Raw genomic sequence first — 22,415 nt, forward strand, 5'->3', positions numbered from 1 at the left:
GCCGCGCTGCCCCCGCGAGCTCGGCAAACCCCGCGCCTCCCGCAACGCGCCGGGCGCCTTCGGCGGAGAAGCGCACCTGAAACGCTTCGCTCCTCCGTCGCCTCCCCGCGCGACGCCGAGGGGGGCTCAGCGGAGCCGGGGGGGCTCCGGGCTGGGCCGCGCTCGTCCTCTGGCGCCTCCGTGCCCGCTTCGACCCCCGGCCCTCGCGCGCCCCCAGCCTCTGCCTAGCGAACCGGCAACGCCCGCGGCCCCCCGAGCGGCCCTGTGCAGCGGGGCGCCGCCGCCGGAGCCGCGCCGGCAGGGCCCCGACGCGCGCGCCTCGGCCGGCCCGAGCCCGGCTGCAGCTGGGGAGCGCTTCCCCGCGTCCCAGATACGGCTGGTCTAACCGCGCAGGACGGTCCAGAACGCTACGCGAGCCCCCTCGCTATATTCCATTTTGACTCCATTTTCCCCAGCACGCTAACTGGCAGGACCAGGACGAGAAGGCTTTGAGCCACTGCCAGCAGGCAGAGATGCCCCTTTTCCCCCACGGATATTTCCAACAGACCCTCCCAGACCACACAGAAAACTCGGAGCCGAAGTCGAGGACGTGCTCGCCCGGGGACCGCTGCAAGCGCGCCTTCCGTAGCGTGGCAAGGCGCAAGCCGACCCCGCCGGCACGGCGAGGCCCGGAGGCCACCGCGTCCCAGCTCGGCCCTCCCCGCCGCTCCGGGAGCCTCGGCCCTCCGCCTCGCCGCGCGGCGACGGGCGCCCGGAGAGCTCCAGAGGGAGGGGACAACGGCTTCGGCTGGGCAGGTAAAGTCCAACAGCATAAACGAGTGCTGAAGGCTTCCTGTAATCATTTCTCAGCTGGTATTTTAGGAGCACTTTAATTACGGAACAGCTGACTCTCTCACAGAAAATTAATTTCACTTTGATGATACGCACTAGGAGAGGCAGCCAAGTAACCTCCAGTTCAGGGGTTTATTTGGAGAAGGTCTAGGATGATTCATGCTAGCTACAGGCACGGGAAGGGGAAAGTCCGGCGACCCCAGCACACCCTCGCCGGGAGCGGGAAGGGGGGCTTCCTGCGGCATCCCCCCGGCGAGGGGAGGCAGTCGGATGCCCACGCTGCCGCGTAAGGCACGGCGGCGCTCGGTGGCAGATGGTCCTACAGCAGCGCCTCCGCAGCGGGCAGGGGGCAGGAAGCGAGGCCAGGTGATTCACCGTGGTCCCGGCTGCTGGAGCAAGGCGTTCAGATGCTATCAGCTCCCAGCACAGCCTCCAGGCTTTCCTGAGGAAGACAYGAGCCTTCCTTGGCACTAAGATTTACAGGTTTCCTGCCGCATTTAGTACTTTTCCTAATTCATCCGTCCCTCAACACAGCGGAAGTACATAAGGGCTGTTTGTGAATTTACTACAGCTTCACTGGAATTCATATCCTTTTCCTCCTGGAGCACAATCTGCAAGTGCCTAACATGTCAAAAGCTGCTCTCTGGATATGCATATCTTGCAGCCAGCCCAAGTACTAAGGTCACACAAATGCACACGCCCTATCAAGGGCTGAAACCCAGGACAGAGACGGAAGGGGCTGCCTCCCCTCTGCTCGCCCACTGGGAGAAGCTGAGGACCCTCTGGCTGATGCCACGAGTCCTTATCCTAAGAGCACACGCTTTAATCATTGCGGTCATAAAGCAACACGCAGCGGGGAAAACAACTGCTGAACAACTGCCTGGACGTTTGGAAAGCATACAAATTGCTGAGCTGGGTTTGTACCATGACAGCATGAGGTGCAAAGAAGAAAAAAAATACGTATCAGAAAGAGGTGAACATGTAGCCAGCGCCAGTGGAAGTGGTGCGCCTGGAGCCATGCAGGAGCTCCAGTCACTGCCAGAGCCCAGGGTGGGCAGATCTCAGCCGCTGCAAGGACCTTCAGGGGKCCCAGGGACACAGAATAGCCAGTGGAGTCATGTCTACATTAAGCACTTTGCTAAGCTCCTCCAGCAGATCCCCAGCAGCAATTCAGCTCCATTAGCATGAGCAACGCAAAGGATTTTAATCACGCATAGACTAAGCCTCCAAGGAAGAGGCAGACAGCTAAGATAGTTAACAGCCACACRAGAAAGAGTCTTAACTAGTAAACAAGCTAACTAGGAAATTTCACAGCATCCTTCAGCTAATATGCTAGGAGGCCCGTCTGCATTAGTCTTCCAACTTCAGCAGCACAATACTCCCTGAATGTACTGGCTGCCAAAATAATAAATAAGGGGTTCCTATTAGTTTCAGAGAATTTRATGTCATTACTGTAACTTAGTCCTTTGTCTATAAATAGCTCAGGAAAGAGTAATTTGATACATTAAGTGGTCCAAGAATTAACAGCACAGCAGCACGGAGCTGGTAATTACAATTTGCCAGTTTTGGGGAAGGGTGGTTTAATCAGCTTGCACGTGCACGAAGCAAGTGGGGAAAGATCAGAGACTGCAGCGATGTCCGACCAAAACCTGTCGGGATTTTGCACACAGATACTGGATGTGTATGTCTGAACTGACTCAGAAAAATTAACTTGTGGAGGCTTCATCAAGAAAAAAAAAAGAGTAAGAATTGAAGGACTATGAGAATAATCTGTACAGCRAGAGGACAAGTTTCACTAGCAATCCCAGCAGTGATGCCACGGCTCCTGGCTGAGCTAGGGGTTTTGTGCCACACAGGATATCCCACACAGGTGGAAAAAATCAGGTTTCCAACKGAACAGAGAGCATTTTCTCCACTCAAGTACTCATCTAAAGGAGTCTTTCACCCTGATAGGCAAGACGGAGACAATGAAGGAAGTGGGGAACCGAAGGAAGCATTGAGTCAGCTTATAAAGTTGAGGGCAARAGCTGAATATTTTAGGTCATGTAGCCCGAGACAGGCTGGCTCAGTTAAATGATGAGTGAGGGGCCAAGCGCCAGCTGTACTTGGTACCCAGCCCCATGCAAGCAAGGCTGTCGGTACAGAAACCGGGGCAGTTATCTGCATGCCAGGGCACTACCTCGGGGTAACACCGGTAAGATTAYGCAGGGCTGCAAGAAGGCAGCAGAGCTGCTTTCATCCTCAGACAACCCCCAGAAGAACTTTGCTCGYGGGCTCCTGCCACAAYGTCTCTTTGCAAGGAAGGGCACAGCAACACRTGCAGGCTGGAGCCYGGAGCATAACAAGCATTTGCAAAAGGTAAATAYYACCCTTCCTAGGGAGATGCTGACTCTTACTTTAATTGCAGTTCCAAGGGATGCAATTCCACATGTTCGCATCCCTTGCTTATTTTCCACCCCACACCCTTCAGGGCTCTGAGGAGCTCCCCCCATCCACCGGGCCAGGCAAGCAGCCGAGCCGCCCGCCGTGCCGGCACCTCGCTTCCCTTCCTCAGGTCGCTACTGCCACTGYCAAGGAGAAAAAGAGCATCGGTTGTTGGCAGCTTGCTCGGCAAGCGTCGCCTCAGAGCGTGGCGCTCGTGGGCAGTGCACAGTTAAATGCAAAAGAAAAGGCCCTTCAGCAGGCAGAGGGAAATGGTTGCTAACCTCTTCAACGGGCAGCACGCACGCTGCTGCTGGCGAGCGGCTGCAAACGTTTACAGCTCAACATTTGTTCCTCAGACTCATTAGCAGGGGAAGCTCCTGCATGCCGGGCACCACGGCGAAGCAGCAGGAGATCCAGGGCCTAAGCCCGCTGCTTGCTTCTGCGCAACGTGAGGAAAGAGAGGGAGAGCTTCAATTAAAAAGAAAAAAAAAAGAAAAAAAGGAGAGAGAAGAGTAATAATTGAAGGCAACCCTTGAGCATACGAGGCAGAAGAACAGCACACGCAGGAGATACAGCCAGGTCCTCCCCAGTGCCACCCCAGTGTCCACAGTGGGCATCTCCTGCACAGCTTGGCCCCTTAAGCAGGGGGATACCAAGAAATAGAGGCTAATTGGAATCACTCTTCCTTTTCCTTGTCTTCCTGGACCACAGGAATCAGTTTCTGAACAACAGGATTACCAAAACAACAACAAAAAAAACCCTACTGCAGGCAATCCCCCATGCCACCACTGTATACATCAAACAAGGAGCCATAAGACCTGCAGGAGAAGAGGCTAAATTTGAGGTTATTCTTTCCAGGAAGTGCATTAAATTGAGCGCTTCAGTCCTAGCTTGCTTAAACTGGTGAAGGACAGCATGAATACAGCTAGACCACAACAGATAATAGAAGACAGGCTGGATTTTAATTTAAAATTACTATATACATCACATACCATTTAAACAGATTTTGGAATCACCATTTTGTTAATCTTCCAAATTAGAAGGAGATTAACTATGCCCCACTGGAGATTACATATAATTTTTAGYTTGACAATTTTAACAATGTCATGGATTTACTGACGTGGTTAAGATTAATTCTTGCCATGCAGTACAACCTTCATTTTCTGAAGTGTTATTGCTCTGGCTTCCTGAGATGAAAGAAAGAATGTGACAGTTGTTTATGATATTCAAAAAAAACCCTCAAGATTTTCCAACCATGTTTCACAAGGTCAGCACAGCTGAACAAAAAGGGTTATCACATGTACAGCCTCATGCTTGCTGCAGCTGAGCTGTTYCTAATGGGGGTCCAAGATTTTGTTTCTGGTCAGTGGTTTGCCTCTTAAACAGCCTTGACTGTTTGAGTTAACATGCATGAAACAGAACACCCTCCCAGTTGTCATGCTTAACTGCAAGCGCAGGATTCGTGGTTCCAGCATCGAGGACTGTACTTGTTCCTCACTCAGCAAGGCCCATGGTAACTTAYAACGCCACTTGTGGCTAAAGCACGGTCCAATTCCTATTCACACATTCTTGGTCTCCAAAAAGCTTAGCGTGGGGGAAGCTTTGCTCCCTAGCTAGTTTGCCCGTGATGCGCATGCAGCAGGTCCCAGAGAACTCATTTCTTGCCATCACAAGAGCAAAACTGAGTGCTGGGAGGTTTTTCACACCGGCCTGTGCCCAGAGTTTGCAGGGCAGCAGGCGCCAACCCTGCGCACAYGGGGATGCTCAGCGCACGCCGACGGCTCCACGGGAAGCACAGGACAGGTCATGTAAGGCAGCCCCGGCCTCCCCCGCTCTGCCTTCACTTCTCTGTATAGGCTGGTACAGAGGCGATATACCCTGTTAATATCCAAGCACCCTGCCCACATGCTGAAATGGCTGCTCCTGTTCAGCAGGGCCACGTCCGTGATCACAAAACCCTGAGGTTAGCTGACTGGGGATGCTTCAGCTCCAAGCTAAGCCACCCRAGTCTGAGAGGAGCTCAAACTGCAGTACTCCAGGCTGTGCCTGTTAGTGAAAGAGCAGCAGCACACAACCACTTCAAGTTTTGAAAGCATAGAGGCTAGTTTGCAATAGGTAGGATTTTTYACTTGTATCTAATGCAAGATTAGATACAGTATCCACAGACTATCCACCCATTATGGTTTCCACATATTGCTACAAGGTACAGGGAAAATAGCAGTTCCTGCATATAGAGATGGAAAATTTATGTAGTCAGATCTCTAAGCTAGARGTTGGACTAACTTGTCTGCTGGAGTGACATTCCTTTCAGCTCCTACAAAACCCTCTAAAATGAGCTTCTGGAATTACACGGGATCGTTGTTGTCAGAGATTTAAAAAGGCAACAGTTTGGAGCTCCTTGMCAAGACGACTATTTTTCAAAATGCAGTGCCATTAAGATATGCAGCAGCTTGGACTTTGCAATGTGATTTCAGAGTTGTTCTCATCTGCAATAATTAAGAATCACACTACTAACAAAGTGGGTAGAGCCACCACATTTCCTTAGGACAAAAAAAAATCTAACAGAAAGAGGATGCRCCTTTGAAGCTCTGGCATAAAGACCACCACCCAGGTGAGGCGGCCTGGGCTGGGGAGCGGTGGGCTCAGCGCTTTTCCTGCCAGGTCACCCCTTTTCCACCACTGATATGCCCTTCCCTGCCAGAGCCATCAAACATTTACCAACAGCACTACTGCCCAGGCACACCAGAAACAGCCCTCARAAAACCCTAAACCTTATCATACTAAGGGCAGGAATAAAACTTGCTGGCACCAGAAACCAAATTTATACTGCCCTTTACCACAAGCACCACACTTACAGAATTGTTTCTAAAGCACCATAAGTTACATATTAATCTTAGATAAGGATTAACAGGGCTATCGAGAGAGCAATCTTAGCAAGGGATTAGAGTGTCTGGAGCCCTAAACCTTACCTGGTGTTCAGTATCCATTCAGAGGGCAAGGGAAACATCACCCTTGCCTGTAAAATCCTCCTCTGTGTTGGCTGGGAAGTTTAYGTTATGCAGTTCAGATTTTGCTGCTTTTATACCAATAGGAGAAAACCCAGCACAGGTTCTGCAGCATGGCATTTCAACCTATGGTACAATTTACAAGCATGAGCAGGCTTTGTGGAACAAGCACAAGGACACCTAATCCAGCTGTCCTGTAATGCCCCAGGAGCATATGCCAAAGGCATGTTGTACCTTGCACATCCTGCTGAGCTTCCAGGCAGGGAAGAAGTCATTTTGGGTCTCACGTTGTTTTATAGCATCCCGGTAAGCCAATTTGATACTACCATCAGTGCCACATACTACCTCCCTTGCCAAGGCGACTGGCCAGGGTCACCAGCCCTCAGCTGTGCTATGGCTCTTTAATTACTTGGTGGATTTTAAGCCAAAGTTCTTCCATACGATCCTTCTTCACACAATCCTGGAGAAATACAAGCTCCAGATCTGTATGGTATGGTGTGCTTTACAAAATAACACAAAATCCCCTCCYTTCAACTTTCCTGTTTGAAATTACCATAAGATCCTCACATACAGTCGTGGCAGAATGGGTGAGTTGAAGCTTCTCTTAAGAGACTTGTATGTTTACCAAGGGATCTAAACTCTCATTCATTGAGATGAGAAACAAGATGGGGAAATCTATTCCAGATCCAGAAGCCAAGCTTCCTAAACAAGTTCAGAGCCAGACATTCAAGTCACCTTGGAACAGCTGAACRTGCTATGGAGAAGTCATAGCGGCTCCACATCTCCTGAGAAGCCACCATGGATTGAATAAGCAACRACAGTCCGCATGTCTGGGAAGACAAGAGCATGACAGGACCCAGCCCAGCTCACAGYGCTGGAAAACAGGGGAGGAAGAGGCAGTGCTCTGCCACCAAGGCAGAGGCAAAGCAGAGGTCACCGTTTGGAAAGGCTGGAGCATGCTGGCACCCTCCTGTGAAGCACAGCACCCAAGAGCAGCCACCAGCACTGCCAAGCAGGACAAGACACTGTTGCCCACCATGTCTTGGGGGTAGAGGCTTGGGTGATGCAAATGGGCAAATATGACAGCTAAAAGCAAAAACTGGCCACAGATGCTCTGAGCCTTTAGGTGARCAGGCACCAGGGCTGCTGTCCCCAGTGGTGAGTGACACGGGGCAGCAGCTCTGAAGCTGTGCGCATAGAGTATCAAGCATCTTTATGGGACCAGTTTCCTTCACACCTTAAGAAGATGCACTGAAAGGCTGTACATCTCCATGCACACCTCCAAACTTCACAGACCAAGCAGAGCAAGCCCACAGTCGCCTTGCCAGGCACTGGTGTAACTGTGCACAGGACCAGTGAGAGCAGAGCTAACTGCTTCAGGCGTTGAAAAGACAGCCCTTAACTCCGCAAACGTCCTCGTTCTTTCAAAGCAAAGAGCTAACTATTCCACRAGCAGAAAGGTGTCGGAGGGCTCCCAGGCCAGGCAACACGATGGGGTGGAAGGAGGGAGCCRGGCAGGCAGCGGGGCCGCAGTTCTGCGGGGCAGAGCTCCGGTTGAGCAGGAAGGGAGCTGAGCGCGGGTGGCTCCGCGGAGAGCATGGTGGTATGGGACAGCCCTGGTTCACAGCTCTGTGCATCACTCATGTTTCCTAGATGAACATATCCCCATCCAGGGAGCCGTGAGGCCACTGCTGAGCTCCCCTGTCCCACCGTAGCCCTCTGCCCTCCTCTTCCTCTGCTCCCCTCTCCTCTAGCCAGGGCCAGCGTAAGGCACGAGTGCTTCCCTCTGCACTGGATAATGAGATTTTAGATTACACTGATTTATCCACTCAAGTTATCCGACTTATCCAGGTCGTGGTTGCTTCTCTGAGGTATTCCAGCTAAATACAGCCACCTTCCTTTTACCCCCTTCTTTCCTGCAGACAAACCCTTGTCTGGGCTCTGCAAACACAATTCTATCAACACCACATTTTTCTTCATCATCATATTGCAATTTGTTGTCTTTGACCCGCTCCAGAGCCAGGCGAGGAGTCATTGCCCCGTACGCAAAGGTGGGTAAGCAAAGGTCGCTCTCCAGCGAGTACAGCCTCTCCCTGGCTCAAACAGTGGTTGTGTTGCAGAGGACTGGAGAAAAGTCCTCATCCATAAATGACTTTTTAAACTATTTTGTAGCCCAGACTCTCTCATAAGCAAAGTCAACMGGGAAGCTCACCTAGCCCTGAGTTAGGAGCATGCTGCTTCACCAGCGTGGAAGATTACAAGTGTCAGGTAGGAACTGCAGCTACTTTAACACGGGGGGAAAAAAAATCRCCACCAACATGGCAGTATGTGCTGACAGATACAAGCAACCTGCACCAGAGGAGGAAGAGGCTATCTTACGGACAGCACACAAATTGCCTCAGCTGCTGAATGCACACCAGCCAGGAGGCAGACAGCTCCTCTTGCTGGCATATTTTGGTGCTTATTGAATGCAAGTGAACACGAGGAGCCCCGAGCACGGACTGAGAACCTGCTGCACCCTTGGCACTGCCCCAGTGACAAATACTGAGCCCGTCATCGCCAGCGCTTCCAATGCAAGTGCAGGGCAAGAGATAACAGCGGGGGAGGGGAAAGAAGCAGAATATAAAAAAAGGTTTAGTGTCAGCATGCCAGCTTTAAGCATTTTTAGCTGTGCTTTGCTTTCAGCTTTCTATAGTATAGCAGTAAAAAGGACAACTACCGTGTTGACTGGCTTCCCTCCCAACACCCCTTTCTCTCCTCTAAACTAGAGAAAAGCAATGTTAAACTACAGCACCCCAAAGCAAAGCAAAAGCAAAAAAAAAAAAAAAAAAAAAATCAGTCCTGCAACAGGGCACCCTCCAGGCAGAGGTGCCTTGATTTGTTGCTACCCTACAGCTGCTCCCAACCTGATGCACAGCTCAAACGCTCCTGGAGCCGCTCACCCACAGACACAGGCAGCCATCCCACTCCTGGAGCTTTAAAACTGTGAGACCATTTCATACAACCTAAAAAACTAGTAGGCAGGCACTGCTGGAAGGATCTGTGAGCTAACAAGCCTACCGAGGCCTACCCAACCCAAAAAGATGCTTAATCAATTCTTGACTTCAGTTGCAAATCAAGGCAGGAGGACACACAATGGGCTTGGGCTGGAGAAAAACTGAGGTAGAGCCTCATTTGCAATTTTGATTATCAGTACATTAAAGCAGAGAACACTTTGCACCAGCCGGTCACACGAGCATCTCAGCCAGCCTTGCACAAGGGCTCACACATCCTGCGGGACAGCAGACAGGGACACAAGGGCAGCGACCAGCTCTGCAGCAGTCAAACTCGAGGGCACCAACTGCAATCAACACAACTACTCCATGTCCTGTATCTACCCTGCTCTCACCTCCCCTGCAGCATAGGGTACAGCTAAAATGTGAGGAAGTCTGAGAACTGGAGAGGGCTGAAGTGCACAAAGCCCAAGCATCGCTCTGAAGGGAGAGGAAAGCAAGAGGGAACAGCAGGTGCAGCTGAGAGCACACGCACCTGCTGGGGAAGAACTAAACAGGTTGGTTCACCTCAAAAGCAGAAGCCACTGGTATCTGTCTTACAACACAGCCTCCTCTAGACAAGCCATTTGCTTATCTATGATTCTACACTTTGAGTATTTCCTATTTTGTAGACAGTGCCAACAGTCACGTTCGTGGAGCTGGAGAACCACGAGCCTGCAGCTGCCCCCTTTCTGTCGAACAGCCACGAGAATGAAGTTGGTAACCAGAATAATTTTTTCTCTTTCTTTTTAAAGAGAGGTGACTGGAATAGTCAGTTTTTAACTAGCTCGCATGACCGAGCTGGGACAGTTTTCCCTGTGCAGGTGAAGGCGCGAGGTGGGGCGTGCTCGGAGCACGCTCGCCRCGTGCACGGTGCGAGACACCCCAGGGACGCTAGCGCTCCTCTTGGGAGGCAACCCGTCGTACACCGTGGATGCCTCTTTCCATGCTACTTCACACTGATACTGGAACAAGCTATAGTTCACAAGAGGAAATGAAAGATTTTTTTTTTTTTTTAAATATCCCTCAATATCTGCTCATGGCAATACTTCCTCCTTGGTGCATACTCAGAAATAGCATGGCACAAAAGGCTTGATACTAGTGCTGCTTCTAGCTTCACACCTCCTGGGGTAAAGCACGACCCTGACATCACACCCACAAGGCAGGACCACCACAAAACCACATCAYAGCTCAAGATTTTGAGGTCCTGGCGCCAACCCAGGTGCGTCACTCGGCTCGAAATGCGACCCAACGCCATGCCACCAAGTGGCCTCGCTGCCCGGGTGGCGAAAAAGCAGCAGCGGTTCCAGGCCAAGGCTGCAACTGCCCATGGCAACAGCGGGTTAGCAGCACAGCTAGCAAACCAGTTACCCTGAAAAACGAGGAGAGCTGCTCTTTCTGCGAGATGTACAACTTGCCAAAGGGCTCCCACTCGGCAACATGCTCCAGCACAGGGACATGCCTAGCAAAGGCTCTGAGGCAGGAAGAACAGCAAGGAAAACTTTGTTCTTTCACATCCTTCCTGCTACCAGCACTGCTTTTGCCTTTCCCCAAGGCCCGGAGAGAAAAATCTAGCAATAAGCACAGACCTGCTGCAAGTGCCAAAGCCCCCGAGGGCAGCGAGGGCCGCCGRCGCGCTCCTCCGGGTGGAGCGGAGCACCTCACCCGCTGGGGACGCAGAAAACGCGGATAAGGGCTGCCTTTAAGGAAGGCAAACGCCTGCCGAGAGGCAGCCAGTCTCCCTTACCTACTAGCACAGGGTCTTACGTGCTGGAAACACCATTTCAGRTTGCATTTGGGAAAGCAAGAAAAGGAAGATGTTTTCCTGAAATTCAGCAGGATGTCAACTGACTAACATCATTTACAAGCTCCCACTGCCCCCTCGCTGCTTCCACCTTTTCCTGCGTGGTTTTGCACTCCTAACACTGCTGCCCAAAACATGCCTCTGAACTACAGCCCGCCACAAGGAAACAACTGAATAATATTCTTGCTCAACAGCTAGTCTCCAGGCTGGCATTTTCAAGGGCTTTGATCCATTTCAAAGAAGGCAATGAGCTTAGTCCTTGATTAAATACATAGTATAATCCACCTAAATCTTGTTAGCCGAGAAGCAAGTCACCCRTCTCGCTATTTGCAGGTGGCATTATACTTCCCCGCCGGAGAGGCACCGTGGCAGTCTCCAGCGCAGAGGTGCCCCTCGAGGGGCCCAGTGTCATGGAGGCCCGAAAGTGCTGGTAGCCCTGTGCAGAAAGGCAGAGCTCCAGCAAGATTTTGTTGACCCCAGGCACAGATATTCATGCATAGCTTCCTCTGCAACAGGAAACAGCCGCTAGCAAAAAGAGAAGGCATTTGCATGGGCCCTGCCAGCAGGCATGGACTGACTGCACAGCAAGGCTTAGCAGGTACCTGGCAGTCAGCAAAGCATCGAAAACCCCCCAGTGGCTCTGTGGCAAGACAAGTCACCAACCCCAAGGAAGGTGGCATATGGGTGGAAGGAGGACGCCCAGTAGCTTTGGGGAAATTTTGCATTCTTAGTCACGCTTCTCCTACCTTGGAAAGGATGAATCAGTAGCACGGGGTGGTGGGGGGCGAACACAAGCACGTTTAAAGCATTAGCAGAAAGACCTGCCTTATAACTTTGACATGCACCACTATGAGCATGTCTCTTAGCTCGCAGAGGAGCAAGAGCCGTGCTCYGAAGGGGCTCGGTGAGGTCTGCAGCACTGGTCGATGCTGGTGCCAGGCTTGCAAACAGCTCRCCGCACCCCTCCTTGCCCAGACTGGCCCCACTGCTGCTCCGTTTGGCTCGAGAATGGTTTTTTTTTGAGTCTACCAACAAGTCTTTCAGACCGTACAGAAGGAGAATATCTAGTAGGGGAAAATAAGAATCTATTTTTAAGCCCAAAAGCAGAAGGAAGCATAAACTTTGTTTCCCCTAGCAGGTTTCTGTTAGCGTGCCTCCCAAGCGCTGCCGTCGCYAGCTCTGCAGCGAGCGAGCGGCACTCCATGGTTCAGCGATTGCCACAGCAACCAGCTCTCACCACGTACGCGGCAGCACTGCAGCGACAGCGGCTCCGGGGGAAAAAAAATCACGCTAGAATGGGGGATAAGAGAGATCTGCTCCCAAGACTGCAGTGTTTCTTAAATCAACTAATTAGAAAGCAAATGCCACRAACAGCGTTATCCCTCCCTATTTCTCTGTGGGTCTCCCAGGCAGAGGCAGGGGATCCCTTGCACGTGGATGGGCCCCCAGCGGGGTGACCCCCACGGAGAGGCTGCCTCCAGCCGCGCCAGCGGCCGGCCACGACACGCAGCCCCGAGCACCCCGCTCCAGCTGCGCTAGCGGCTCCGAGGCTCCCTGCAGCAGTCGGGCACCTTGCAACCGCCGCTGAAAGGCTGCACGTTAATTTAACTGGGTGAACACGTTACATGGATTCTGCAGTCTCAGTTACCTCAAAAAGCCCAGGCAGAGATCTCGGAGGGATTGCATGGAGGAGGRAGAAACCAGTTTAAGAATCTGGGGACACACACACATGAAAAGCCACACACACTTGGGCACAACCCCAAAGCACATTCTCAGACAGGTAGAAAAAAAAAATCAATCTTCACAGGACTTCATAAAACAAACAACAACAAAAAAAAAAGCAGCAGATAGGAGTGAAACCTCCTTTAATCAAGTACTACACAGGAAGGCTGAGCAGAGAAAACGTGCTGCTGAGCGTGCCGGGCTTGCTAGGCACCAGCTGGTGCGACAGAAATCATTCCTTTGGCATTTGTATCCTCCACCAGAGTCAGGAAAGGGAAGGGGCTGCCTGCAGAGCAAGCGTGCTTGATAAATGACAGCAGTTGAGCATTGCAGGGGCATTTCACTGCTTCAGAGGTTGCTGCTATAACAATCTTCTCTGACTCAGCAGCAGAAAGGGACGCCGGGAAGCAAGCACCATTTAAAAGGGGGGAAAAAAAAGGAAAAAAAGTAATGCATTATTAATATGGACTCTGGCAGCAAGACATGAGTTGGAAAAACACTGAGGGGAAAAAATATGACTGCAGACCAAGAGACGGAGCTGTGCGCGTCTGAGCATTTCATGCTTCTCCCCGGGAAGTGGGACACGTCCAGCCGCGGAGGGAGGGAGGGAGGGAGGGAGGGGAAGGCCGGGCCGGGCGCCCTCGCTTCCCCGCTGCAGCCGCTGGGGCTAAGGCAAGCCGCACGTTTGCTGCGAGAACCTTAACCTGGAACTATATTCTGCCTTGAAGCAATTTGCTGCAGTCCTAAAAGGAGTACAGAAAACACAGCAAGTGTCAGGCACTGCCCATACTGTATTTTGAAAACAGTGATGATTCAGTTTGGGGTTTTCCTGCTCTGGAATATATCCATTTTACCAGTTTATTTAACTGCAACCTCTATATCTGCTGTTAACTCCCGACACTTCTTCTAATTTACTTGCTTTCTGATCTGCTAACTACTAGTTGCCATCCTGTGCTCCCATCCCTGGCACCAGCAGAAGAGTTTGGTGCCCACAGCAGCCAACGCAGTGACAAGGGCAGAGCCTGCAGAAGGACCCACACGTCCACTTTTAAGGTCACAAAGCGGCACAGGACAGGTCAGCAACAGCCAGGTGCCCAGGGGCTACCACGCGGACGGGGCAGCCACCCACGTCAGAGCACCGCTCGGCTTCATGCCACCAAAGGAACAAGTCAGCCCAGGACCGAGAAGGCCAGCCAGTTTGGTGGCTCTGTTTAACCATCAACCTCACCTTGGCTTCCTGTTTTCTCTAGCTTACAAGAATTAATGGCCATACACCCACGCTAAATAGTATTTTATTGAACGTATGAGTTGCATAATGCATTTGTTGAATATTCTCATGCCATAGCACAGTAGGATCCTGCCAACACCTTCCAGTGAAGGAACAGGCATGAAACACAGAACAGGCATTTCCCCTTGTTTGCCCACCTCGCAGGGGAAGCCAGGCAGCACTTGACTCCTTAGCACACTGCAGTATTTGTTTTTCCATTTTATTCTATATGCTTGGCAGATTTTTAAGAGGCCAGAGGCACCTTATAAACATCAGCTGTCCTCATCACTTCTCATCCAAAACTCTTGTTTAAGTCAGGGCTTCTCTGCACCCACTGGTGAAAGGTTTGGCAGAAGGGAGACACTATAAATTAAGTTTATGTGCTCTCCTATCATGGACATCACATCAGAGTGCTCTGCAAGCTCCTCAGCCTTGTTTGCAGAATAAACTATTGATCCCTTACCAGAAGAATTTTGGCAACTTATCAGCATATTTGAAGTTTCGGTGGAGTTTGGTCCCCAGCCTCTCTAAAGCAAAGAGGATAGCTAAGGCAATGCTGGCATTCAAGGAGTCATTTCAATCATTTGTATGATAAGTGATAGCATTCACGCAACATTGATCAATTATTTTGCCATAAAACTCTGCAGACATGTAAACAACACTGCTGAAGAATACTGCATATACCAGAGCCTGACATGGGGTTGTGCAAAGCGTTTTTTCCAGAGTGCATTTGTTTTCTCCCATTTAAGTGTGCAGTGACATTCTCCACACAAGTTTTCATGATCTTGTGCATTCAGATTAGAGAGGCAAAAGGAGAGCGCGGCATGTGAACCCCTCTGAGCATCAGGGGAACACACAGCCCGCACAAGTCTCACCAAAAGCAGAATCAGCTCAGTGTGACATAGGACTTTAAAGCAAGATTCTTACACAACAGCAGTAATATTTACGTGCCTCGGAAAAAACACAGTGCCAAATCAGGTGCATTAAAACTTTGACTGCGTATGAACAGCCCACAGTTACTACAAACCAGAATGAAACCCTTCAGCCTGTCTCCCACTCAGGGACAACAGCTTGTTCAGTCACCAGGTTTAAACAAAACCAGGAAGGCCTCCAAGTTTGCTTGTAGAGGCAGTGGGACACGAGTGCCCACTCCCCGGTGCTCTCCGTGTCCACAGGGACACTGCTCCCGAGATGACGCTTACTCGTGCTGCCCTTCCGTTGCTCCTGGGATTACTCCAGGTTAGGGTACACCTCCTGGGCAATTACATCACATCTCAATTTTTTTGGCCTACCATTCCTACCAAAATAGTAGCTCTAGAACAACACTAGGAGCCTTAGCATCGTTAGAAGCATCGGATTTAGCAATTGCAAATTAATGCCACCCCCCAGCCCCCAGAGGGGACATCCCAACCAACACCAACACAAAGACTTCTGGATTTTCTTCCTCACTTCATCACCTCTCCTTGATCAAGTCACTTAATGCTTTTGCACTTCAGCAGCACAGATTACAAAAAAAACTTTCTACCTCAGCTCTCAGAACAAGACTGTAATATCAACAGTATTTAAAACACATGCCAGAGAACCTTAAAACATGCATTACCACACTAATGCCCTGATGTTCAAAACGCAGCCAAAGATGCTGTCAGGCAATCAGTCCAAATACCAACAAGACAAGGAAAAACCAGTACGAAAATAATCCTAACTACCAAATTATCCCAGCAAGATTGTGTCAAAGCGAATACATATTCTACTGTAAGTCACAACAATGCTTTAAAAATAGTGCCATTAGAGTGGGAAAGTCTTCTCTACATAGCTACATATTGGTTTCCTCTTCCAGAAGCTCTCACTTGGGGCTGCTGCCAAAACAAGTGCCAACACGGCTCTGCAGAGCTTCCCCAGGCAGCCACTTCAGCTGCCCCAGGGGAAGCAAAGCACATTATTCAGCACCCCCAAAGTTTCAACGCAATCAAGTGTTTAAAGACTCCGTGCTCTGCTCGGGTGTTAAAAGCCACCAACGCTAACAGCATGGACACAGGAACAAGCGCAACACGCACAGCTCCCCGCGTTGCTCATCTCCGTTCTTTGCAGCGTTGTCTCCAGGGTATCCATGGTACCCTCGTGGAGCAGATGCTGTCTGAGTTAATACAATTAACGAGTCCACCTGGAAAAGAGGCAGACACAGCTCAGGAAACAAAGCAGCAGCCTCAGTCCCTTTATCTCTAGCAGAGCCACCAGAAGCAGCTGAGAGTCTGCTGACACCACGGCCTTTCCACCCACCCACCCCCCAGCTGCCCACCTCCTCAGCTGCACTTCTGCTTGGCACCTGGAGGGGACTGAAAGGGTCCAGTAACCATTCTGAAACCACAAAATTTAAACAGATATTTAAATTAGCTTTCCCAAAGACAGGAAGACCAGGTTTCGTGGAAATCTAGCCTCACAGCACTATCATTTTTGCTGTATAAGTTTTGTTCTGTTGCATATCGTTAAAGTTTTGACGCACTGAATTTGCAAGCACAAACCATTACATGGAAGCTTTTGCAGATTATTCACCAGCTTTCACAAGTCCTGCCTGTCCACCGACAAGTGAACCACTCACATACCACCTGCAGTTGCAACATCGAGCAGACCACCAGAATGACCCAAACCAGAAGCGCCTGACAGACAGCACAGACCACTGTCAAGGGTACTTAACAGGCAAAGGAAAACATAGTAGTTCACTAGCTTTCTCCCCCTCAAAGGAACCCTACAATTTGAGCCTTGACCAAAAGAAAGCCTCCAAGGGATGCCTTACACTGCCAGGGTCCTGGGCACATTAGCACAGCAATAACTGCAAACAGGGCTGCAGAGAGTGTCCCAGTTGCACATGCTTTTTAAGAAACTTTGAGTCCTAGAACTAGTCAGTGCAAAAGAAGGGACTATTTACGCTAGCTACTGATGGTTTCCTTCCACATATAACATAGGAGAGCCATGAACTCCWGTTCCAGTTTTAAGAAGCATTTAGGGACATCTCTTACTGCCACTAGTAGTATTTGATGACCACAAACCCTTAGCAGAATATATTGAGAAACTGGGTTGTTCTTTCTTTAGGTTCCAAAATTCTGCGTAACAAATCTTTTAGGGAAAGGGAGCAGAGGGTAAGAGGTCAGCATCGCCACTGTTTTCATAGCAAAATACTACACTCCCTTACATTGTAAGGGGACAATCTAAAGAATTAAAGTCAAAACTACTACAGCACAAATCTAGTTTCGTTTTCCTGAGCTGCATCTCACCATCACTTTCTGTCCTTGCAGGACCAGTGCTCACTCACAAGAGGAAAGAGAAAACCCAGCAAGTCATCGCACGAGCCATAAAACCAGCAGCTGCCCCCAATTTCATCCACATGAAGCAACAGCATATGGGGCACATCGGCACGCTTGGCGAACGGAGCTGGGCACTCTGCATGCCGCGACTCCTGGGGCTGGGTACCCCTCGCTGCAGCACGCTCCACCTCTGCAGCCAAARCTCAGGCTGAAACAGGAAGAAATGAATAAATATTTTACTGTTTTCACAACCAGAACTACTCTGTATTAAAGATTTGCCAGGATGATACATTAAATAACCAAACTGGATCAACCACATTGGGCAGTATAACATTCTTAAAAAGGATGAAAGTGTCAAATGAGATGTATAAAAAATAAATAAATAAAAAAGAGGGAAAGAAAGCAGCAAGCTGTGGCTGCTAGTCACCACAGTATTTTATTGCTGTATTGCTGTCCACTGAAATGCAGCATCAGAGGAATAGTGTTTCAAAGCATTTTACCTGTCCAAATCAAGTTCTTTTGTTATAACTTTAATTCAGGCTGAAAGAGRGTAGCTCATGCCCTTTTTGGCATGTCTGGAGCAATTCACGTTAAGTTTTGAGGAAGCCAAACCAAGAGAGAATTACAGCTCTCTCAAAGAGGGTAATAACAATCTTTTAGGCAATAACCTAAATTCTCTGCATTATTTTCCTGTATCACATTCAAGCAACTCAAGACTCCAGCACAAGCCCAAGTTTAAGAGAAAACAACCAACCCAGGCTCTTGCAAGAGCCACCATCTGGAGAGGCCTCGGGGAAAATGAACWGCTACTGCCCGAGCCCCAGGGCAGGCCTCTGACCTTCATCCTGCCAGGTTACGTAGCAACAACCCTCCGAGGGGCTCAAGGACGAGGCTTGAGAAATTCCCGCTGTCCGGGTGAAAGTTACCGAGATGAGACAGTGACTCGCAGCGCGAGCGACTGGTGAGAGCTCGTGGCATTTCCTCGCCTCCCTCGTCGCCATTGAAAGATCACAATTACTGGCAGAAAAGGACATTTTTAGGAAAGCTGTATTTACCACCCTACCATGGAAACACAGGGCAGCCAGGGGTTCTTATCGTAGCTCTGTGAAAGCTCAGCRGCTCTCAGTGACAACGTAAAAATCACAGATTAGGATTAAACAGAAACAGTGACTCAGCACTGCGCTTCAGGGTCAGTTTTTATTYGCACGTGCATCCTCCTTGCTCCAGCCCCACGCTCTGCGTTTGCAGACAGCACAATTATTCAGGCGAGTTTATCTGTGCACATACCTTTCTGAGAAGCTAGGCGCGCTCGATACTGTGGTCACTGAAAATGAAAGCCGCGGTCAGAGCAGAGACTGGAAAGCCTTTCTTCAGTTTGGGTTTGCAAAAGAGATGCCCGGCAGCACGCTGGGCTCCGRAGCAGGATGAGATGGGTGGGCCAGCTGACCCACGTGCCAGCTCCCGCTACTTATTCTGAAGAATCGGCCAGAGAAGYTGTTTGCAATTAAAGCCAAATTTGCTGTGCAGCCCTTTCAAGAATAGCCACAGTTCGCATCAGGGCCTTGCAGCAAGATACATTGCAACATAGCAGATAAGAGGAACATACCTTATCCTGAACAGCCCTGCTCCTTACTTGCTGTCCTGAAGAGCTTCCCCGGCAGCCAGCTAAACACGGGGCCGCACGAGACAGGGCGCCCTTTGGGTACRAAAGAGCAGGTCCTTGGCCCAGAGCCAATGCTTCTTTAACACCCAGCCGCGCTCGGGCCCCGGTTTGCCGCGGAGCCGCCCGAGCAGCTGCCGCACATAATGCACAATGGCACGGACGGGACCGAGCCGCGCAAGGGCCCGCGCCGGCCGCCAGCGGCTCCCGGACAGCGGGGAAGCAAAGGCACCTCCCRAACCGGCACCAGCAGCTCGGTGCCCAGCGACTGTCAACTCTCTCAAGGTGGATTTGGAAGCTTGGGCCCGAGGAAGTAAATAAACATGTAACTTTGAGCAGGATGCACACAAGCGTTTTATTTGCGCACTGCAAATGAGGAGATGTTGGCCCTTTACATTGGATCGCTCTGCACAACTCAACACCACAAGGTGATTTCCTGGTTTCACAGGCAAAAATCTTGTTTAAGGACATAAGTGAGGAGTTAGGCCAGATGAGAAGGCAAGCATAAGCCCTGAGCAGCCAGACAGCTTGTGCTGTCCAGAGCAACCTCCAGCCTCAGAGGGCTCCTCTCTCCCCATCCCCAAAGGGCATCAGCTTTTTTTTTTTAAAAAAAAAAAAAAACTCCTGTTCTATCTTTCCTAGTTGCCAGGGGAGCTGTCAAGCCAAAACCTCAATGCCAATAGGCTCAGGCAGCACCCAGAAGTGCAACCATCCCAGTTTTCTCCCAGGACTGCAACACTATGGCTTAAACCCCACTAGCTCCGCAGATTTTTCTCCAGTCTCACCCCAGGRCTTGCAATGCACACAGTTAAAGGTCCTCAGAGCAGGCTGCACTGCCAGGGCGCTTCGYCCAGCTCTGCTGTGGGCCACGCTGCCAACAGCATGCCTCGAGTAGCACCCGGGGCTCCGGCTGCTGCRTCCCAGCACCTGCCCCGACACCCCTGGGAAAGACGCATTTCCAACCAAGGACGGGATGGCATCTGGGTTAGGGCAGACTTAGATCAAGACACCGCCAGAGGGATGCAGTTCTGCATGGACTGCTCCCCTGCAAAAAGCTGAGGTTTGCTTTTAGAGCAGGTATTCATCAACACTACACATTAAACAAAGTCGTTCAAGGCCTAATCTTTGGCTGGTTCAAGCTTGCAGTCAGCTTCCTCAACTTCAGGTCCTACTTGCTTGAATATTTTTACTTCAGGGATGGTAAAGAAATACGATAAATCACTCCTCTTCCCATGTTTTAGCTCACTATTTTTCAATCTATTCACTGTATTACAACAGAGTCTTCTCCAAGCTCGCCAGAGTACGAAGGAAAAACAGACCAGCCCAACTCTACTGCAAGGCGAAGATGTCAGCCAGTTCAAACACTGCCAGGGCTGCAGAACATGCAGTTTACTACGTTCGTGCTTCACACCCCATGCAGTAGATTTGTTAACATCAAGAGCACTGTTCATTTCCTATCAGGGAAACTCACTTTGCTTCCAAATTTCTCCTTAACACTTCAGCCTAATAAACCCAACCAACCAAAAAAAACCAAAACAAACAAAAAAACAAAACAAAACAAAAAAAAACAACAAAAAGAAAACCACACACCTCTCTCCAAGAGTTCAGAAGATGAGCTTCACCACTCTGGGAATACAGATTTGGGCTTTCAAGRTGGAATATCTCTGTTTGAAGCGAAGGGGATGGAGGGGGAAGTGAACCAGATCTTCTGTCACCTGATGGGACTATGGTTCAGATCATCACCAACATCCACAAGCCGATAAGAGCAGGGAACACCTCTGCCTTGCTCCCTCCTCCTCCCACCTGGCAGGATGGCCAGAGCACAGGGTGGAAGGGGAACACGCTACCTGCAGTCTACAAAGAAAAAAGCATCCCTGCAGAAAACTTTATATACATATATATATATATATATATATATACATATATAAAATATAAAATTAAACACATACTGTGAAGTATAAAGTTCTAGAGTTTCTGTGTGTATCTTCAATAGCTCTAAGATCCACAACAGAAGCCTTCAGAAGCAGCACAAAGTGGATTAGTTTGCAGCAAAGGAACAAGAGCATCCTCACAAGATACGATTCCCCTTCTGGAATTGTACTGCTGCTCCCCTGTAGGCCTGGGAAAAGCCTGTGCAAAAACTGCAGCAGGCTACAAGCTCCACAGCCTGCCTCGTGTCCTCCCACCAGCCACGCAGCTGATAAGCAGCAAAGAAATTCCTTGCCCCAATCCAAATGATGACGTCCACAAATACCTGCTGTACAGCTAAACACAACTTTTCACATCGTCGCTCACAACGCGGAGGTCGGTGGCTCCATTTCCTGAGCGAGGAAGCCATCCGTGTGTTTCCAAAGCCGCTTGCCTCCACTTTGCAACTTTTGCAGAAGACATCCTGTCTCCTGCCATACAAAGGGCTACAGGATGCATCTGACCAAACAGCCATCAGTGCCATCGCAGCGCAGCCTCCGCAGCGAGCTCGCAGGAAGAGTCACGCTGCACTTGCAAAGGGGCCACGCGGTGGTCACGCYGCCCACTAGCACTGGTGTGAAGCTGTCCTCGAACAGATGCAGAATGGCAGTGAACTGCATGCTTGGGCAGCCCCACAGGCRCACCACGGGACGCTCAGTGACCACTGAGGCCAGGACACAGGGTCCAGGGGGACCAGGGGCTCTGGCAGGAGGCTGGAGAAGGCACAGCTCTGCCACCGTTTCTGCCCAGAGCACTTGTCTGTGCCTGGGGTCCATCATCCCCTAGCCCACCTCCAGTTTAACCCCACAAAGGKTTGAAGGGTTTCCCATGCTCGGGGGCAGCAACAGGACATAATCTGTACATAAAACCGTGCAGAAGTCACTTCGAGGAGCATGCATGAGCCCCAGTGGGATCTCCCAGCTAGGTACGGTCAACAAATACCAATGACATTTCAAGGAGAAACTCCCATTAGTAAGGTTTCTTTTAAGGAAATGTTTTTTAAAAAATGTTACAAAGTGACATCGAAGGCCAAGCGAGGCGAGCCGGGGCTCCGGGCAGACACCAGATACGCTGTATCAACASCACGGCTGTGTCCCACGCATGAGGCTCCCCCACGCCTCGCGCCCGCGGCGCGGGCAGTTACACGGGCCTCGGCACCCGGCGCCAGCGCTCCGGGGGCAGCGACGGCCGGCACCCGGGCCGCGCAGCGCACACCCCCGCACCGGACCGCGGCGCTCGCCGCGCTGCAGACGCGCAGCTGCCCCCCTCGGCCGCGCAGGGGGAGCGGGACGCGCTCCAGGGAGGGCGCGGACGGCGCCGCACTTCTCCCGAGCAAACTCCCCGCTCGCAGCGCCCGCGAGCGGCGGCCCCGAGCCCGGCGGCGCCGGGGGGAGCCGCACCGC

General features: G+C 50.8%; 1 protein-coding gene across 1 annotated transcript in view; it reads right to left on the reverse strand.

Moving 5' to 3' along the window:
* B4GALT5 (beta-1,4-galactosyltransferase 5) overlaps positions 1 to 20,733 on the reverse strand; it is a 39,304-nt gene extending 18,571 nt beyond the window's left edge. The window contains exon 1 of the mRNA XM_085314033.1: positions 20,635 to 20,733. The gene's annotated coding sequence lies outside the window, so the exon portion shown is untranslated. The remainder of the gene's footprint in view (positions 1 to 20,634) is intronic.
* Positions 20,734 to 22,415: the final 1,682 nt, after the last annotated feature.

This window comes from Rhea americana, unplaced genomic scaffold (genome assembly GCF_003343005.1).
Source record: "Rhea americana isolate MKP2758 unplaced genomic scaffold, rheAme1 scaffold_4, whole genome shotgun sequence".
Lineage (NCBI taxonomy): Eukaryota > Metazoa > Chordata > Aves > Rheiformes > Rheidae > Rhea > Rhea americana.